Source organism: Cervus canadensis, chromosome 8, assembly GCF_019320065.1.
Source record: "Cervus canadensis isolate Bull #8, Minnesota chromosome 8, ASM1932006v1, whole genome shotgun sequence".
NCBI lineage: Eukaryota > Metazoa > Chordata > Mammalia > Artiodactyla > Cervidae > Cervus > Cervus canadensis.
Window position 1 is genome coordinate 80,566,468 of NC_057393.1, and position 12,207 is coordinate 80,578,674.

Genomic DNA, 12,207 nt, shown 5'->3' on the forward strand with positions numbered 1-12,207 from the left:
TGGTCAGTTGACCACCAGTTGACCAAGTACAAATAATGATCATCAAGAAATCTTACAAAAAGAAGAAACTCTTAAAAAGGCACATCTATAAATCATAAATTATGATTTAGATAAGAAACCTTGCTATTTATTTGAAAAATTTTTGACCCCAAGTAAAACAGTTACAGTAAATTAAAAATAAACAGTAATATCCAGGTCAGGGGTGCTGAGGGTGGAGGGTGGCTGCGAGGTCCGGCTCCATCTCCAGCGAGTGCGCAGGCGTGAGCGGGGGCAGGTGCGAGGGCGGGGGCGTGGGGACGCCTGAGCTCCCGGGGCCGGTCCTGAGGGAAGGGACGGTGGAGACCGGGTCGGTCCCCAGTGCGAGACGCCCCGGACCGGGGAGCAGCGCAGACACGAGTAAGTGCAGATCTACCCGCAGCCCCTCACCGCGCGCCCCCCGCCTGCCCAACGGCCAGCGGCCCCCCACTCCTCCAGCCCAGAGGAGCGCGAGCCTCGCTCGGTCCGCGGCTCCCGGGTCACCGCCACCGGCCGCAGGGTGAGGACGCCGGGCCGGGGCCCCAAGGCGGTCATGGAGCGGTGGGCGCCCCGCGCGCTCGCAGCCCTCCCTGCCCGGCGCCTCTGGAGTCTCCTCTCGGCGGGGCTGCCCCACGACCGCGGGGGGCGGCCTCTGGGCCTGCGGACGCTGCCTGGGCCCCGTCGCTTCGGGTGCGCGGATCCGAGACGGGGAGGTGCCACCGAGGAGCGCGAAATTGGGGCCGCCGGGTGTGCGTCGGGCGCGGTGGGTCCGCAGGTGTGAAGGAGTCTCTGCTCCCCGGATGCGCGCGGGTGATGGGGGCGCACAGCTCGGGGATCCTGTTCGCTGGCCGCCGGCAGCAGCGGGTGTTCAGATGGGCCTCCGTGCTCTTTCCTAAAGCCTTCTGAAGGATCAGGTACAAAGGCTTAAAGTTCACTTTCACGCGCAGTGTTTTCGGGCTTTATTGACTGACTGTGATAACTCACCGAGCGCTTCCAGGAGGGTAATTCGTGACATGCTAGCACCTAAGCAAAGTTTCAAGTAAAGTAGTCCCCGCCTTTTAATGTTTTTGCGTATGGAGGGCTTTTTGAACAGTTTGTTTTTGTTTCTGTTCATCTTTTCCAGCAACAGACCATTGAGAAACGGCATTACTCTAAGTTAAAGGAGCATTTAAAATGTTTATTTCTGCACAGTAATCATAGATGCTAAAGTATTTTCGAATTCTAGCATCTACAAAGAGCTCGGTGGTTGTTTGGTAAATTTTGTTTGAAGGGAAGACTTTGGAATCCAGAGAAATGTTCATTTCATGAAATTGTGGTGCCCCCTTTTGCAATTTTGAATATCTAACCCAGGGGAATTCTCAGATTTTTTTCCAGAAAATGCATATTTTGTCTGAGAATAGTTTGGGTTTCGTTCTGTGGTTTTTATGTGCCATTTGTTGGTACCTACTTCAGTTCAGTTCAGTTCAGTCACTCAGTCGTGTCCGACTCTTTGCGACCTCATGAATCGCAGCACGCCAGGCCTCCCTGTCCATCACCAACTCCTGGAGTGTACTCAAACTCAGGTCCATCGAGTGGTGATGCCATCCAGCCATCTTGTCCTCTGTCGTCCCCTTTTCCTCCTGCCCCCAATCCCTCCCAGCATCAGGGTCTTTTCCAATGAGTCAACTCTCTGCATGAGGTGGCCAAAGTATTGCAGTTTCAGCTTCAGCACCAGTCCTTGCAACAAACACCCAGGACTGATCTCCTTTAGGATGGACTGGTTGTATCTCCTTGCAGTCCAAGGGACTCTCAAAAGTCTTCTCCAACACTACAGTTTAAAAGCATCAACTTTTCAGCACTCAGCTTTCTTCACAGTCCAGCTCTCACATCCATACATGACCACTGGGAAAACCATAGCCTTGATTAGACGTACCTTTGTTGGCACAGTAATGTCTCTGCTTTTTAATATGCTACCCAGATTGGTCATAACTTTCCTTCCAAGCAGTAAGCGTCTTTAAATTTCATGGCTGCAATCACCATCTGCAGTGATTTTGGAGCCCCCCAAAATGAAGTCTGACACTGTTTCCACTGTTTCCCCATGTATTTCCCATGAAATGGTGAGACCAGATGCCATGATTTAGTTTTCTGAATGTTGAACTTTAAGCCCACTTTTTCACTCTCTTCTTTCACTTTCATCAAATACGAGACCACCTGACCTGCCTCTTGAGAAACCTGTATACAGGTCAGGAAGCAACAGTTAGAACTGGACATGGAACAACAGACTGGTTCCAAATAGGAAAAGGAGTTTGTCAAGGCTGTATATTGTCACTGTGCTTATTTAACTTATATGCAGAGTATATCATGAGAAATGCTGGGCTGGAAGAAGCAGAAGCGGGAATCAAGATTGGCAGGAGAAATATCAATAACCTCAGATATGCAGATGACATCACCGTTATGGCAGAAAGTGAAGAGGAACTAAAAAGCCTCTTGATGAAAGTGAAAGAGGTACCTACTTAGGAGGCTTCAAAACAATCTAATTAAAACTAGTGATTGGTGCAAAGTACTATGCTTTGTAACACAGAGATAGGTTGTCTTTCTCTATCAAAATTGTTTCTTGAGTTAGCAAATTTTTCCCTTGAAACAGTCAGGAATGACTTTTTAAAACCCTGCAGTTCTGACTCTGATAATTAGGAAGAACATTGTTTCGCTGTTGAAGATAATGGCAGACATTTCAAAGATGGACAACAGGTACACAAGAGAAATTCGAGTGCTCAGTTTGGTGCATTGGTGTCGGCAATAAAGCTGAGTTTCTCTTCTAAGGGAAAAAGAAGGAGAACCACCTGGTGATGACCGCGGGCTCTTTCCGTGCACCACACACCCAGAGGAAGGGGAGGAGGTGGAGTGATTCTCAGATGGATTGGCCGTATGTTCATTTCCCAACCACAGACTTCCTTTCCTTGATGTTTCTTGACTCCCAAAGAAACTAGAAGTGTGGTTCCTTACCAGGATATTTGAATGGGAAAGATCCTTTCAATTCCTAGGCACATGACGAGATCCATTGTGTAGCTTTCATCTCCCTGAACCTTGTAAGTAGCTCTGAGAACGTCTTCTTCTCTATTGAGTTAGGCAGAAAGGGAGGGTGGTGGAGCCTTGGGGGCAAATGTTGCAAAAACTGGACTCAAACTTAATCACTGTCTTCAAAGAAATAGACTGGATGCCAGAATTTTGATCTTAAGGCCTCTTGCAACATTAGGGAAATCATCAGTAGTGGAAGTGTTCCAACCCATATAAAACTCAATGTATTATTGACTGAAAATTGATGAAAGGAAAAGAACATTTTGAAATTTTCTGATAGCTGATATTTGACCCAAGTCAGTCAACCACATACAGGTACTGATCACTAAAGAATCTCCCAAAAAGGATATTTATAGTCATTCAGCTGTGATGCAGTTAAGAAACCTATCATTTATGTTTTTAAAATGAATCCCAACTTAAATATTTTCAATTAGAAATAAATATGGATAAACCACAACTAGTTTGCTGTGCTATGCTTTCAAATCAAGATCAAGGAATTAAAATCTCCTATTGAAGTTTTCTCCTGAAAATACTTTCTCTACACTGTGTTTCAAATATTATTATAATTCTTACTGCAGTTTTTATTAAGGTCAGAATTTAAAATGTTGAGGAATTGAAGTTCTCTGAGTTCAAATGACCGAGTCAGAATTAACAAGGTTAAACTGGATGTTAAAACTATTAATGGTACAAAATTTACTTTTGTTATTTAAATGTATTAGATTGATGGCTATTTAAGTTCATCCTATGATGAACATTTTTGTGGATATAATAGTTTATGCTGAATTATCAAATAACTTAAAATTTCAGAAGCACATCACTCTGTTTCCCACATGACAGTGCTGAGTGGATGTTCACCCTGGGGAGACGGCACTTGCTCATGTGGTCATTCAGGAGCCCAGACTTCTCCTCTCCTTGGCCTCTTCCATCCCAAGTATCTCATCCCCATCTATCCATCAGTAGAAGGGGCAGGAACTTGGAGAAATGCCTGTGGGAGGTTATAGTAGGCCAGGATGCAACATCAGTTTCTCTCCTACTTCATTGGCCATGATGTGGTCCTGTGGCCACGGAAGAAGCTGGGAAGTCTTCCAGTAGTGTGCCCCAGGAAGGGCAGTGAATTTTCATGGAAAATCAACTTTGTCCATGTAAAAATAAAATAGTAACCCCCAAGGAAAAGTAAAACTGAGAGAAATTCCTTAAGAGAGCATAGAAAATGGACCCATTCTAGCTAACAGAGACCCCAAATAAAACAGAGTCATGAGGTCATAACAGACCTGAGATGAAGTAATGTTCTGAGTTCTTAGAAAACCACAAACGAAAGCTCTGAAGCGTTCTGATCCTGCTAAGGGTCCTGCCTGTGAGCACTCTGAAGGAGACGTTCCATTGACTGCCAGTCGTGGCAGACTGCGGTCCCGCTGCCAGGATTTGTGCTCAGGCTGCACAGGGCCATTTAACCCCTCACAAGTCTCCCGGCTGAGCATTCTGGGGCTTTTGCTTTTTAAAAGTTCTTCCCTCCCTTCAGCCCCGGGAATGTGCTTTCAGTTACAGGCAAGAATTGTGTGTCCCCAGTTTGCAAACCTTGCGGACAGTTCCCTGTCTTTTCGCTTCAGGTAACACTGATCGTTTTCTGGAATTTATTTACAATTTTAGGATGACATCAGCAATAACAAGTAACTCATTTAGACCTATTGTGTTTCAAATCTCTATTGGACATTTACCATACAATGTGCACTGTGCACAGAGCAGACTGAGGATCCGTTGAGCAGTGTCCTGGTCTGGGAGGAGCTCTTAAAGGAGAGGAGACATGGTATGAAGGGCCTGCTGTCCTAGCAGAAAGGATAAAAGAGAACCTGCTTTGAAAATTCAAGGAATGATACTAGATTTGGACGTTGCCTGGAGCTGATAGGTTCTGGACACCACTTTCAGAGATGAACAAGATACGTTCAGAGGAAGCTGGCATCAGGAGCTGTAGAAACAGGTCCTGTGATACAAGGTATCATAAGGAATATTTGTAGCTATTAAATTAACATCTTTTAAATTTATAAATATATAGAATAATTACTCATATGAAGTGAAAAGGTCACCGGTAACATCAGGCAATCCCATTTTTTAAAATGCTATGTAATTGTAGGTGAAATTATGCAGACTATTTTGAATGATAGTTTCCCAAATTTCTAAAACATTTTGTTAACATACTCAGAAGAAAGCTATGAAAATTCTTTGGTTAGATAGACTGATCTCTATGCTAGACACACAGAGCTGGGGTATAGGCAAGTGATCCCACCCAGCAAGTTCCTACCCTTTCCCTGCAGGTCCCAAGAGGTGGCTACCTCCTCTCTCTTCTCTGTTGTGGTCCCAGGGCCTAACTCAGGGGCTCAACCATCACTCTCTGAAATTCTGCACTTGGAGAGTGATGTATTCTGTCATAGTCAAGACAGTGATTTCCACTAGACGGCTCTCCTGAAACAATGAGACTTGCAGAATTTGGTTTGCTCATAGCAAGACTGTGAAGATGGCAACTGGTTGTTAGCCTCTTTGGCAGCAGAACCATGGAGCCCTGCAGTGCTCCTGCTATTTCTCACAGGGCCACCAGAGGGGAGTGTGTAGCTGCTTATGGCCAACACTGCAAGGAGATCCAACTAGTCAATCCTAAAGGAAATCAATCCTGAATATCCATTGGAAGGACTGATGCTGAAGCGGAAACTCCAATATTTGGTCCACCTGATACGAAGAACCAACTTATTGGAAAAGAGCCTGATGCTAGGGAAGATGGAAGGCGGGAGGAGAAGGGGACGACAGAGGATGACATGGCTGGATGGCATCACCGACTCAATGGACATGAGTTTGAGTACACTCCGGGAGTTTGTGATGAACAGGAAGGCCTGGCGTGCTGCAGTCCACGGGGTCGCAAAGAGTCAGCCATGACTGAGCCACTGAACTGACTGACTGCCCCATTCAAAAGAGTCCTTTTCCAGTTGAACTTCCTCAGAACATATTTTATAAACTTAAGGGAATTTCTTTAAAATATATTTCCATGCTTTTCATCTCCAGTTTCATTTGGAAACAAGTGAAAAGCCATTACAAGTAACACATGTAAGGTGAGCCCCTGTTTGAAGGTTGTCCCTTGTGACACACCTGTGTGCTCAGCCGCTCAGTCAAGCCCAGCTCTTTGTGATGCCATGGACTGTAGACCAGGCTCCCCTGTCCATGGGGTTTTGCTGGCAAGAATGCTGGAGTAGGTTGCCACTTCCTACTCCAGAGGAATCTTCTCGACCCAGGGACGGAGCCCGTATCTCATGTGTTTCCTGCATTGGCAGGTGGGTTCTTTCCCACTGCAGCAGCTGGATATCGATGGGTAAAATTCTGTGCCAGCCCCTTTGTTTCTTCTTCTCTCCCCCTCATCCATCTATAGATAACTCTCTCTCTGAAACGCCTTTGGAGAATCCGTGTAACATGATCAGAGCTATTTTTCCATCATGTTGATCCTTCCTTGTGATGTCAGTGTTTGTGTAGCAGATCATCTGCTCCTATGACACTGGGTATGTCCCTGAGCCCTGGGAGACAGTGTTCAGGTGGGCAGTAGGTCTCAGTGGGAGTCATCCAAACGGGGAGATCTGCTCAGCACAGCCCAGGCCAGCCCACATTGTCTTCTATCCCCAAAACACTGAGTCTGCTTCCCTCCCAGCCACCCATTGGCCCCAACCCCAGGGCACTTGGCTAAAATCCTGTATATCCTGAGGAAGCATCAGGGTCAGAACAATGAACAGTGGTTCTAATCATTGTGAGAGAGAGATGAGGTTCTGTGTTTTCAGTTCTTAGATTTATGTGTCTTGATTCATTGTGTTATTATTTTAAATTTTCATTGTCATATCATTCTTTGCAGTGCTGTTAGTTTCTGCTGTGCAGCAAAGTGAATCAGTTCTTTACATATATATATATACACCCTGTTTTTAGATTCTGTTCCCACGTAGGTTATTACAAAGAACTGAATAGAGTTCCCTGGGCTCTCCAGTAGGCCTTTCTGTATTTTATGTGTAGTAGAGTGTATTTGTCGATCCTAATTTATCCTTCACCCTTCTTTGCTACCGTATGTCTGTTCTCTACATCTGAGACTCTATGTCTGTAAATAGGTTTATCTGTACCATTCTTTCAGATTCCATATGTAAGTGACATCATATGATATTTGTCTTTCTCTATCAGGCTTCACTCAGGATGACAATCTCTAGGTTCATCCATGTTGCACACATAGCATTATTTTGTTCTTTTTAAGAGTCGGTAATATTCCATTGTAAACATGAGCCACATCTTCTCTTTCTATTCCTCCATTGAGGAACATTTAGTTGCTACCGTCTTCTGGCTATTGTAAATAGTGCTGCAACGGGCATTGGGGAACATGTATCTTTTCAAATTGTGGTTTTCTCTGGATACATGCCCAAGAGTAAGATGACTCTATCATATGGTAAGTCTTATTTTCAGTCTTTTAAGAACCTTCATACTGTCAGACAGAACTGAGCAACTGCACTGAACTGATACTGTTTTCCATAGTGGCTGTACCAATGTACATTCTCACCAACAATGTACGAGGCTTCCCTTTTCTCCACACCCTCTGCAGCATTTATTGTTTGTAGATTTTTTGATGATGGCCATTCTGAGTGGTATGAGCTGATACCTCATTGGAGTTTTGATTTGTATTTCTCTAATGATTAGTGATGTTCAGTGTCTTTTCATGTTCCTCTTGGCCACCTGTATGCCTTCTTTGGAGCAATGTGTCTTTAGATCTTCCACCTATTGTTTGATTGGGGATATTAGTTTGTTTGTTTGTTTTTTTTTTTAAGTGTTGAGCTGCATGAGCTATTGCATATTTTGAAGATGAATCCCCTGTTGGTCACTTCATTTGCAGATCTTTTCTTCCTTTCTGTGGGCTCTTTTCATTTTAGGAGAACACTGTCTCCCAGGGGTCAGTTTTTAAGTTTGATTAGACTGCATTTTTTTATTTTTGTTTTTATTTTCATCACTCTAGGAAGTGGCTTATAGAAGATCTTTCTGCGATGTATGTCAGAGAGTGTTCTGCCTATGTTTTCCTCTTAACGTTTTTATAGTGCCTAGTCTTCCATTTAGATCTTTAATCCATTTTGAGTTTATTTTTATGTGTGGTGTTAGAGATTGTTGTGATTTGATTCTTTTCCATGAAACTGTCCAGTTTTCCCAGCACCACTTATTGAAGAGACTATCTTTTCTCCATTGTCTCTTCTTGTCTCTTTTGTCATAGATAAGGTGAAAACAGGTGTGTAGGTTTATCTATGGCTATGTCTCTTGACTCATTTTCCAGTTAGCCTTTCTAAATCTTGTTTACACAGCTCCAGCCACATCATGAGAAATGCTGGGCTGGATGAAACACAAGCTGGAAACAAGATTGCTTGGAGAAATGTCAATCACCTCCGACATGCCGATGACACCACACCTATGGCAGAAAGAGAAGAACTGAAGAGCCTCTTGATGAAAGTAAAAGAGGAGAGTGAAAAAGTGGCTTAAAGCTCAACATTCAGAAGACTAAGATTACGGCATCTGGTCCCATCACTTCATGGCAAATAGATGGGGAAACAGTGACACACTATATTGAGGGCTCCAAAATAACTGCAGCTGGTGACTGCAGCCATGAACTTAAAAGACGCTTACTCCTTTGAAGAAAAGTCGTGACCAACCTAGACAGCATATTAAAAAGCAGAGACATTCCTTTGCCAACAAAGGTCCATCTAGTCAAAGCTGTGGTTTTTCCAGTAGTCATGTATGGATGTGAGAGTTGGACTCTAAAGAAAGCTGAGCACTGGAGAATTGATGCTTTTCAACTGTGGTGTTGGAGAAGACTTTTGAGAGTCCCTTGGACTGCAAGGAGATCCAACCAGTCCATCCTAAAGGCAGTCAGTTCTGAATATTTGTTGGAAGGACTGATGCCAAAGCTGAAACTCCAATACTTTGGCCACCGGATGTGCAGAGCTGACACATTTGCAAAGACCCTGATGCTGGGAAAGATTGCAGATGGGAGGAGAAGGGATCACCAGAGGATGAGATGGTTGGATGGCCTCACCAACTCGGGCGTGAGTTTGAGTAAACTCCGGGAGTTGGTGATGAACAGGAAGGCCTGGCGTGCTGCAGTCCACGGGGTCGCAAAGAGTCAGACATGACTGAGCCACTGAACTGACTGACTGCCCCATTCAAAAGAGTCCTTTTCCAGTTGAACTTCCTCAGAACATATTTTATAAACTTAAGGGAATTTCTTTAAAATATATTTCCATGCTTTTCATCTCCAGTTTCATTTGGAAACAAGTGAAAAGCCATTACAAGTAACACATGTAAGGTGAGCCCCTGTTTGAAGGTTGTCCCTTGTGACACACCTGTGTGCTCAGCCGCTCAGTCAAGCCCAGCTCTTTGTGATGCCATGGACTGTAGACCAGGCTCCCCTGTCCATGGGGTTTTGCTGGCAAGAATGCTGGAGTAGGTTGCCACTTCCTACTCCAGAGGAATCTTCTCGACCCAGGGACGGAGCCCGTATCTCATGTGTTTCCTGCATTGGCAGGTGGGTTCTTTCCCACTGCAGCAGCTGGATATCGATGGGTAAAATTCTGTGCCAGCCCCTTTGTTTCTTCTTCTCTCCCCCTCATCCAGCTATAGATAACTGTCTCTCTGAAACGCCTTTGGAGAATCCGTGTAACATTATCAGAGCTATTTTTCAATCACGTTGCTCCTTCCTTGTGATGTCAGTGTTTGTGTAGCAGATCATCTGCTCCTATGACACTGGGTATGTCCCTGAGCCCTGGGAGACAGTGTTCAGGTGGGCAGTAGGTCTCAGTGGGAGTCAGTCCAGGGGGTGGTCTGCTCACCACAGCCAAGGCCAGCCCAGATTGTCTTCTATCCCCAAAACACTGAGTCTGCTTCCTTCCCCGCCACCCATCGGCCCCAGCCCCAGGGCACTTGGCTAAAATCCTGTATATCCTGAGGAAGCATCAGGGTCAGAACAATGAACAGTGGTTCTAATCATTGTGAGAGAGAGATGAGGTTCTGTGTTTTCAGTTCTTAGATTTATGTGTCTTGATTCATTGTGTTATTATTTTAAATTTTAATTGTCATATCATTCTTTGCAGTGCTGTTAGTTTCTGCTGTGCAGCAAAGTGAATCCGTTATATATGTATACACCCTCTGTTTTTAGATTCTGTTCCCACGTAGGTTATTCCAAAGAACTGAATAGAGTTCCCTGTGCTCTCCAGTAGGTCTTTCTCTATTTTCTGTGTAGTAGAGTGTATTTGTCGATCCTAATTGATCCTTCACCCTTCTTTGGTACCGTAAGTCTGTTCTCTACATCTGAGACTCTATGTCTGTAAATAGGGTTATCTGTACCATTCTTTCAGATTCCATATGTAAGTGACATCATATGATATTTGTCTTTCTATATCAGACTTCACTCAGTATGACAATCTCCAGGTTCATCCATGTTGCACACATAGCATTATTTTGTTCTTGTTAAGAGTCAGTAGTATTCCATTGTAAACATGAGCCACATCTTCTCTATCTATTCCTCCTTTGAGGAACATTTAGTTGCTACCGTCTTCTGGCTATTGTAAATAGTGCTGCAACGGGCATTGGGGAACATGTATCTTTTCCAATTCTGGTTTTCTCTGGATATATGCCCAAGAGTAAGATGACTATATCATATGGTAAGTCTTATTTTCAGTCTTTTAAGAACCTTCATACTGTCAGACAGAACTGAGCAACTGCACTGAACTGATACTGTTTTCCATAGTGGCTGTACCAGTGTACATTCTCACCAACAATGGACGAGGCTTCCCTTTGCTCCTCACCCTCTGCAGCATTTATTGTTTGTAGATTTTTTGATGATGGCCATTCTGAGTGGTATGAGCTGATACCTCATTGGAGTTTTGATTTGTGTTTCTCTAATGATTAGTGATGTTCAGTGTCTTTTCATGTTCCTCTTGGCCACCTGTATGCCTTCTTTGGAGCAATGTGTCTTTAGATCTTCCACCTATTGTTTGATTGGGGATATTAGTTTGTTTGTTTGTTTGTTTGTTTTTAAGTGTTGAGCTGCATGAGCTGTTGCATATTTTGAAGATGAATCCCCTGTTGGTCACTTCATTTGCAGATCTTTTCTTCCTTTCTGTGGGCTCTTTTCATTTTGGGAGAACACTGTCTCCCAGGGGTCAGTTTTTATGTTTGATTAGGCTGCATTTTTTTATTTTTGTTTTTATTTTCATCACTCTAGGAAGTGGCTTATAGAAGATCTTTCTGCGATGTATGTCAGAGAGTGTTCTGCCTATGTTTTTCTCTTAACGTTTTTATAGTGCCTAGTTCTACATTTAGATCTTTAATCCATTTTGAGTTTATTTTTATGTGTGGTGTTAGAGATTGTTCTGATTTGATTCTTTTCCATGAAACTGTCCAGTTTTCCCAGCACCACTTATGGAAGAGACTATCTTTTCTCCATTGTCTCTTCTTGTCTCTTTTGTCATAGATAAGGTGAAAACAGGTGTGTAGGTTTATCTCTGGCTATGTCTCTTGATTCATTTTCCCGTTAGCCTTTCTAAATCTTGTTTACACAGCTGCAGCCACATCATGAGAAATGCTGGGCTGGATGAAACACAAGCTGGAATCAAGATTGCTGGGAGAAATATCAATAACCTCAGACATGCAGATGACACCACACCTACGGCAGAAAGAGAAGAACTGAAGAGCCTCTTGATGAAAGTCAAAGACGAGAGTGAAAAAGTGGCTTAAAGCTCAACATTCAGAAGACTAAGATCACGGCATCTGGTCCCATCACTTCATGGCAAATAGATGGGGAGACAGTGACACACTATATTTTGGGCTCCAAAATCACTGCAGATGGTGACTGCAGCCATGAACATAAAAGACGCTTACTCCTTTGAAGAAAAGTTATGACCAACCTAGACAGCATATTAAAAAGCAGAGATACTGGAGAAGGAAATGGCAACCCACTCCAGTATTCTTGCCTAAAAAATCCCATGGATGAGTAGCCTGGTGGTCTACAGTCCATGGGGTCGCCAGAGTCGGACACGACTTCGCGACTAAACCATCACCACCACTCACCCTACTATTACCTACAGCACTGTT

At 43.9% G+C, this 12,207-nt stretch overlaps 1 protein-coding gene across 1 annotated transcript in view; it reads left to right on the top strand.

Moving 5' to 3' along the window:
- The first annotated feature begins 239 nt into the window (after positions 1 to 239).
- LOC122446581 (ral guanine nucleotide dissociation stimulator-like) overlaps positions 240 to 12,207 on the top strand; it is a 33,217-nt gene continuing 21,249 nt past the window's right edge. Inside the window, exon 1 of the mRNA XM_043476988.1 lies at positions 240 to 396. The gene's annotated coding sequence lies outside the window, so the exon portion shown is untranslated. The remainder of the gene's footprint in view (positions 397 to 12,207) is intronic.